This window comes from Lygodium microphyllum, chromosome 12 (assembly GCF_053477565.2).
Source record: "Lygodium microphyllum isolate KBCC chromosome 12, Lygodium_microphyllum_v1.1.10, whole genome shotgun sequence".
Lineage (NCBI taxonomy): Eukaryota > Viridiplantae > Streptophyta > Polypodiopsida > Schizaeales > Lygodiaceae > Lygodium > Lygodium microphyllum.
In genome coordinates, this window is record NC_141146.1 from 97,026,994 (window position 1) to 97,036,348 (window position 9,355).

Sequence of the window (9,355 nt, forward strand, 5' to 3'; positions counted from 1 at the left end):
CTTTTTATTGAGATTTAAATACTAAGTGCTTGTGTTTTCTAGATTGCAATGTACCTAACACTTTCCCAATGGCATTTTGTTTGAATGTGATACAACTTGCTGCATTTTTGTTTTCATCAACTTGTCATGACACTTATTTCTCTCAACCCACTCTAATGTGGCAAGTTTGATTTGCATGTTCACATGCCATGAAGAACTTGACTCCATGAAATTTATTTTTAATTATCAAACGAATCCCTTGTACATGTAAGTTCATGTCCCTTGGAGATTGTGCATCTCAATAACAATGCAACTATGATGGAACTTAGCTCTAAATTTCAATCCTTGCTAGTATCCTGGGCATAAATTATACAAGATGACAACAAAATAATCCCTTTTCACTTATAGAGAGGGATAAGTCATGTTAGGCATGTTGGCATGCCATATATTAAATCTTCATAGTGATTATCGTATGACCTTCTTTTAAAGGAATTCAACTCATTATTGCATTCAAAATAGCAAGCATAGAGCGAATATCATGATGTGGACCAAACTTTTTCATCCTTACTAGCATTGTTTTGGCATTTTGGATGCTCAAAAGGTTTACTTTCTCCCTATTGTGCACCTATGTTGTGTTGATAAGCTCCATGTGGAGGCACTTTTCATGATCATGCATGTTTATAAACATAGTTATGTGTATAGCCATCGTTAGGTTTACATACTAAAGATCCAAGAAAGATGCCAGTCATGTTCTTTTGTAGTAGAGACCTTCTAACCTTTTTTGCTTTCATGGATAACTTAAGTAAATGTGGCATACCACTTTCCCTTCATGTGACAAAAGGTAGATCCATGCATGATGGTGAAGAGTTAAGAATGATACAACAGTACCTTTTTTAAAGAGCCTCAAATTAGATATTATTATATTTCTTTTTGTGCCCCCATATGCCAAGGATTTCTATCACCCATATCCACACCTTTATGGCCATACTAAGTCATTGACACACTTTGGCATTTGAATATCCATGATGTCACACCACCTTTGATTGCATTTTAAACTTTGAAACCCATGTCTAGTAGAAGAATAGAAGGCTTTTGTTTGATTCTAAACATTGTTATATCCCCGATGTTGGCATATCTAAAAAGCCCCATAGCTAAATGTTGAAGAAACAATGTATTTTGCTTCTCCTTGCTTGAGTTTTAGGGAATCTAAAGGTAGGTTGCATGAGTGTGATATGTCCATAAACTTCTATATCCCTTTTCTCTTTTTTCATGCCATGATTTAGTAAAATTTCTATACTCATACATGTTGATCTTGGTCAATAACTATAGTTTCTAAAGTCAAATTAATTAGTTGTTTAGAAAATAACAAGTTGAGTCTATTACTGTAATTCTCAAAATTTTTGGGCAATCTCATTCAAAATATAAATTAATTCATTGTGCACATGTCATTTCTAGCTCTTCTTTTGTTAATACAAAACATTCATAAGTCATTGACCATTTATCACTTGATAAGTATACTTAAGAGCTACATTATAATCATGCATACTAATCTTATGTTATGGCACATACATGCATCATACATAAATTTTCCTCCACATTTCACAAGAGATGTATAAACATTTAGTTCTTAAGCAACTATATTATTTAGTTTGCACAATGATGTTACCATGATGTTATGCAATAATAAAATGCTTGCAAATAATAGTGGGGAAAAGCTCAAATGGTTAAGATTCCACTTCCAATATATACTTAATTTGCAAATCAACTTCTTCTAATAGAGGTAAGTGCTCTTCATGTCCAAGTAGTTGATAAGTTTTGTAGGAGTTAGCAAGGAATTGGTAAATGTACATATCATTTTTTAGGAGAAATACTTGTTGATATAGAAAATTGTATGCTAGATAGGGGCGCTTGTTTTCAATTCAATTGCTTAAATCAAGGCACGCTAAACATGGATGGTTCTTCATTTCTACTTGGTAATATGCATCGTTTGCATATGATATATAGTATTCTAGTGATGCATGGACACACATATACTATTTTTGTTGGAAAAAACATTAATATGTCTACTAGTATGTAGCCACGTGCATATTGATGCACTTAAGAGTTGCTCATCATATCGAAGTTGTAAAAAAATTAGCTATGGCCACATTCCTTTCCTTCGTTTTCATGGTTTTTTTGTTTCTTTACTTGCTTATCTTCCACACATTCTCTCTCCTCCACACTCTCTTTGAAAAAAGGCCATGGCTTAAAGGTAGGCTTTATTTCTTTTTTTTTCATATATGCTCCCATGCTTGCAAAAGCTAGATTTTGAGTTTGCTATGATAAATCCGAGTGCATGTGTGTGAGGAGGAGGCAAAATGATCGTACATGTTAGTTTGCATCATTTTTAGCTTGATTTTAGGGTGAATTGTATATAAAGAGAGAGATAATGAAAGGGAAAGAGAAAAAAATTATGGCTTGCTTACTTTGTTTGCTTTCTGAGAGAGAGAGAGAGAGAGAGAGAGAGAGAGAGAGAGAGAGAGAGAGAGAGAGAGAGAGAGAGAGAGAGAGAGAGAGAGAGAGAGAGAGAGAGAGAGAGAGAGAGAGAGAGAGAGAGAGAGAGAGAGAGAGCGCGAGGGAGGGAGGGAGGGAGAAAGAAAGAAAGTTATATTAACGTCTTCTAAAGACCAAAACTGGCCTATGAGACAAACTGTGATACAACTGATGAGGTCCAGCTATCCAAAATAAAAGTGCTGAATGAAAAGCTAAAAATTGGAAACTGAAAATACGGTGCTGTGAGTGTGATAAGTGTCGTGTATGTGTATGTGCGTATGTAGCTCTGGTACTCCAAATAATGGCTACAAAAGGGGAACAAATGTCAGCTGTGATAGGGGAATAACTGTCGGCTGTGATAAAGTGGTGCGATGTGTATATGTAACAGATGCAGGGAGATATACTATCCTGGGATGTAGTAGCAGTCGTCGAAGTCACTAATAGCAGATGATCCCTCCTGGATGCAGGATGTGGTACATCGGCGGTGGAGAAAGAGCAAACTGGAGATCTGAGATCCAATGTGTCGAGTGTCGTCGGATCTCAGTTTGCTGTCGATGTAGATCAAGAATCCTCCGGATCTCCTGTCGGTGTGGCTATGGGGTCCGAAACCCACGGATCCTCGTGCGGCGTCGGGTACGCTGGTCCTCAGCCTGCTGTAGTGTGAGCTCGGAGGTCTGGCTAGAGGCTGGTACAGTAGCTCTCACTCTGTCTGTCTGAAAGAACTGTGTAATAGTCGTCTGGGTGGGCCCCTCTCTGACTGGGACCCGCTGTGTGCTCTGCTCTCTGATGTGCCATGCCTCTCCCAGAAAACGACCAAATGATCTCTGATCCATATCAGTCGTACATCCCTGAAGTGAGCTGCTCAATGTGTATCTAGATCTCAACTCTGAGTATGCCGGGCATCTGAGAACAAAATGCTCCTCACTCTCCACCTCTGATCTGCAAAGGGGGCATATCCTCTCCTCCCGCAGGATGCCACTGGCTCTGCCACTCTCAATCATAAGCTGATGTGATGATACCCTGAGCTGTCCAATAAGAACTCTCAATTGATGTGGCATATAGATTTGCATATATCTCGGAATCTCTATGAATCCCTGCTCTGATATCCTCAAGAACTATGTATAATAATGTGCCATCTTCAATGGCAGTGGCTGTGCAGGGCTGACCCATGTCCTCTGTATATAAATATGCCATATCTCCTGTCTGATGACTCTATTCCTCTCAGAGAGAGAGAGGGTGTAAGTGGGAGCCTGAGTGTCATATAGAAGAGGTGGGAGTCTATCAATGTCCAGCCCATGTCTGTCAAACCAAGCTCTAGTCTGTGCATACCATGATGTGGTATCCCCCGCTCGAGCCATCTCCTGAGATGCCATATATGCTCTATATGCAATGCAATCTCTGTCCATATCCTGAAATCTGTGTAGGAAGCAGACTGTCTGAAATAATGCCTCGACTAGTATGGGCGGTGTGGCAAGCTCTGCTCGCACAATGTCATGTGGGATTGGCGGTGTGGCAAGCTCTGCTCGCACAATGTCATGTGGGACTGAGGCCTTGCTGCGAATCAATCTAGATATCATGATCACCTGAGGTCTCTCCATCGATGTCCATACATAATCGGCAAGGCAGCCCCCATATAGCTGCTCCATACATCAGTGCTGGAGAGAGAGATAGAGAGAGAGAGAGGTTTAGACTTAGACAAAAGCTTACTTGTAGGGAGAGAGAGAGAGAGAGAGAGAGAGAGAGAGAGAGAGAGAGAGGTTTAGACTTAGACGTACTTGTAGGATACATACAAGTAGAGAGCGGGTTTGGGTGTGAAGGGGCCGAAGCAAACACTTATGTCTTCATTGAGTCTATGTCAAGCATGTTACTTACTTTTTTGTTGTTAATACATGTGCTTCAAAATTAATTAGTTATACAAATACAATTGCCTTAAGATTAGTCAACTTACAAAATTTGTTTAGGAAAAATATAAATAGAAAATAATGTTGATTATTTTTAAGGAATAGGATTTAATATGAAAAGTACAATTCAATATTTTTTGTTGAAAATAATAAATATGTTTATATTAAAGACATGAAAATTCAAAGTTGATTTCTTTTTGGTTTAAAATATAAAATGGGATGCTTATGTTACATTATCCTAAGCATACCTTAGGCAAAGACTTAGGCTAGGATCAAGTGAAAGTAATTGTAGGCTTATATGCTTATGATAGGTGTAAGCAAAGTGAAATTGAGTGTAGGCTACCCTTATGATAGTCTAAGATAGGCTAAGTGTACACCAAATAAACGCTCGGGTCAAATTATTAACATAAGTGTAGGGTATGCTTATGTAGGCTAAGTTAGACTATGTATATACTAGGATTAGGCTTAGGCTAGGATCAAGTGAAACTAATTATAGGCTAGGCTTATGATTGTTGTAAGCAAAAGCTACATCATGCCTAAGAGTAGACATAAGTTAGACATATGTTAGTGATGCCAGGAGGCATATTCCACGGTGGATTCCGTGAGGTTTTACGGTGGATTCCGTAAACTTAGATGACCGGGGCTCATACGCAAAGAGGATTCTTTGTGCGAGAAGTTGATGGGGACGCCTGTCCTTTTCGGGCATTTCATTAATTTAGTGTGTACATGGGTGATTCCATAGCGGGTGATTCCGCAAAATGCATATTAAATTAATAAACGTTTATGAGTTTAGAGTGCGCACTCATAATAAATTAAGGTTAGGATTTATTTCTAACCAGTTGATTTATTTATGTAGCTGAAGACTGCTAGGTATTCACTTTTGTCGGTTTAATTGTGTTATTTTACTAACGATTGTGAATGCTTCAGTTGATGTGTAGAGATAACAGCAGTGGCGGAGGAAAGCATTGGAGTCTAGCGGGTTTCCGATCTTTCGACTATATTTTGATAGGCGCCACGCCTATATTTTGATTATGTCTATAGAGACATCGACTATTTATTATTATTTTGTATGCGCTTATGCGCCTGGATATGTTATTTTTATTTGGACATTGAGATTGGGCGTGCCAGACTCTTTGGGCACCGTCCATTAGCTTTATTTTCCTATTTTTGGTAGAAAGCAAACTCAAAAGCTAAAAGCTTGTCATATTTTTGTAATTGGGCTATTTTTGAGCAAAAAGATTGAAAATATATATTAAATACATGCTTTGTGAAGCGCTCACACAAGGCATGGGGGAGATTCAACCCAATTTGTCTCTTGTCTCATGTCGTGCTTGTTTTTACATTGGTTCTTGTGCTAAAAAGTAGAGTGCTTTGTTCTTGGGGACCTTTGGGAATTCACTACGTGAGCTACCTGCGTCCGATCTGCGCACCAGTGGTATCAGAGCGGAGCAGAGATCAAGGGCTTCCAATCGCTACCAATCTCGGGCGAAGGCGGAGCTCCAGGAACAAACGGCCTCTACAGTCAATCTCGTCGCGAACCGTCGATACAGGCAGACTTCTGGCGATCAAGAACCCCTATTTCTACTGTCAGATCGCGAAGGACCACTCTCTGTCGGCGGAGGACCACTCCCTCAACTCTATGAACAAGTCGTGATGAACAGTGAGAAATTTCTTATCTTCTTCATTAACAAAGCTTAAGTACAAAGCTTAAGAACTTAAGAGAAGCTTGATTAGCAACAAATCGTCAAGTCGTGATCAAGAGGAGGACCCCCGAAATTTTCGGCGGAATCAAAAACGGCCCCCCCCCCCCTACGATTGAAAAACGGCGGCCTATTTTTCCATTACTTAAGCTTATTAAGCTTAAGCTTAACTAATTAAGCTTAAGTTACCTCTATACTCTGCAAGTCAGTGAAGGCAGATAAGTCTGCAAACTCTCGGTCACGCACTCCAGAAGACAAGTTTCGCAAGTCGACACTAATCAAGTACTGCAAGTCCTGCAAATCAGCTAAGTTCAGCAAGTCAACAACCCTGCAAGTCTGTTAAGTCTGCAACTCTGCAAGTCAGACTAAATCAGAACTGACTAACGCTCGAAACTCCTAGAAGACTTGTTCGTTTGCAAAAACTCAGAACTGGAAAGTTGTTCGCAGCAAGCTGTTTTACCTATCTACAAGTTCGTTGAAGTACTTTCAGCAAACGGAGACAGAAATATTTCAGAATTTCTGAAAATTGAAGAAGAAAATACCCAAAAATACATAGCCTTGTAACCCCAAATTTGAGCTACGCTCATCCCGCTAACTGATTTTGAGTGAGAAAGGTTTGTTGAGTTTTACAGGATGACTTCCCCACATATGGATGATCCTATGGCTGAAGACGACCTACCCGAGCCTACCATGGAGCAAAAGCTGGATCTTATCATGTTGCAATTAGACGAAGAGCGAAGAGCTAGGCAAGCCTTGCAAGCGCAATTGACAAAGCTACAAGGAGCGTCCACTGATAAAGAAGAACCTCAAGCTGAAGATTTGATACGCCGTACCATCGACGCCACTCTTGAAGCACAAACCATTCGCAAGGAATCCAAGATAAGTAAACGAAGTTTCAAGTTTCGCACTTTCAATGGCATAAGAGAAGGAAAGACTGTTTTATCATTCATTAGCCAGTTTGATGACTATTTCCATGAGGAAACTTATCCTGAGAAAGATAAAATCAAGTGTGTTACTAATCATCTGATAGATAGAGCATCACTTTGGTGGACTGTAGTCCGCAAGAGTATAGAATGTCCTGCTACATGGGAAGATTTTAAGAAGAAGTTTATGCAAAATTTTCTACCACCGCAATTTCATGAGAAGGCTATCAAGCAATGGGATTTACTTCAACAACGCGACCGTGAGCCTATTCCACAGTATACAGAGCGTTTTTGGAATGCACTTTTACAGCTACGCATGCTTGAAGACGTACCAGAGACGACACATAAGCGGAAGTACATGTCTGGACTTCTTGGACATTACTACGCTGAGGTGAATATGTTCAAGCCTGCTACCCTTGAAGATGCTATCTCCTTAGCTCACGACACTGAAGATAAGTTACGTGGAAGAGATCGATGACCACAACCATTCCAAGCAAACGGTAATTATGGATCTAAACAATTCAATTCAAATTTCAGAAGGTTTAATCCAGGTCGTTTCTCATCACCATCTTTCCGCAAGAATTGGCCTAAACCACCCGCATTACCATCCACTGTCAATCCAAATCCTAAGCCTATCCAACAAGCAAATCCAAATATACCCAGACTCCCAGCCATTGCAAATAATGTGACCAAAGCCAAGCCTATCGTATGCTACAAGTGTCACCAGCCAGGCCATCTCGCAGCAAATTGTCATTCAAAGAAGCCATCAGCACATATCAACTACCTTGGAGCTATGGACGAGGACGAGCATGAGGATATGCCGGACTTCACTGAAGAAGAAGATGATCCTACTACTACTTCCGACACTTTACCAGGTATGCCTACTTTACATTCATTGTTGACTATGAAATGTATGGTGCATGGAAAAGAAAGAACTGTATTACATGATGACGGTAGTACGCATGACTTTATTTCAGCAAAATTGGTAAAGGAATTGAAATTGCATACAGTACCTACGCACTATCGCATAAAAGCTGCATTTTTAGGCACTAGGTACAATGGCACACAAGAAGTTCAAAATTTAGAAATTCAAATTGGTCCATATATTGAAAGAAGAAATTTCTTAGTTGTCCCATTACAGTCTAGCGACATTATTCTAGGAATGCCATGGAGACACCAACATAATCCCAATATAGATTATTCCACACACACAATGAATATAAATTTTCAAGGAAAATCTATTACATTATTTGGTATGCATGCATCTCATATGTTTCCACTGCTTTCGCATACTCAAGCAAAACGTGCACTACGCAAGAATACTAAATCATATCTCATTTGGGTGAATGAATTGCACGCAAAAGAAACTCATATGCACCCTAGACATAAGGAATTTCTTGCCTATTTTAAGGACTGTTTCGCAGAAGACCTACCACCAGGTTTACCTCCATCACGTCCAGAAGACCATAAGATTGACCTAATACCTGGCACACAACCACCTTGCAAAGCCCCATATAGGCACAATCAAATAGAGCAAAAAGAAATCCAGAGTCAAGTAGAAGAATTACTAAATAGAGGTTTAATTCGACCTAGCAGTTCCCCATTCGGTGCACCTGTGCTCTTAGTCAAGAAAAAGAATAATACTTATCGGATGTGTATTGACTACCGAGCATTAAACAAGATCACTGTAAAGAATAGGTATCCTATACCTAGAGTTGACGACCTTATGGACAAACTGCAAGGATCTTCTATATTTAGTAAAATTGACCTTAAATCTGGATATCATCAGGTGAGGTTAGATAGATCCGACATATTTAAGACTGCATTCAGGACACAGTTTGGCCATTACGAATTCTTAGTTATGCCATTCGGATTAACTAATGCACCTGCTACTTTCAGTAGAATGATGAACCGTATTTTTCTAAAATATCAGTATTGTGTGATTGTTTTCTTTGATGATATTTTAGTATTCAGTCAAAGTGAAAAAGAGCATTATGAGCATTTATCATTAGTTTTTCAATTACTGAAAGAAAATCAATTGTTTGCAAATCCTGACAAGAGTGAATTCTTTAAGACAGAAATAGAATATCTAGGTCATATTGTATCAGAAGAAGGAATAAAAGTTGATCCTAAGAAAATTGACGCAATATTGCATTGGCCTATTCCTAAAAATGTACATGAATTACGCTCATTCCTTGGTCTTGCTAGTTTCTATAGGAAGTTTGTACGTAATTTTTCATTACTTGCTTTACCACTGACCAAACTTCTTAAGAAAGGCATTGTTTATCAATGGACTGAAAACCAGCAGAAATCCTTTGAT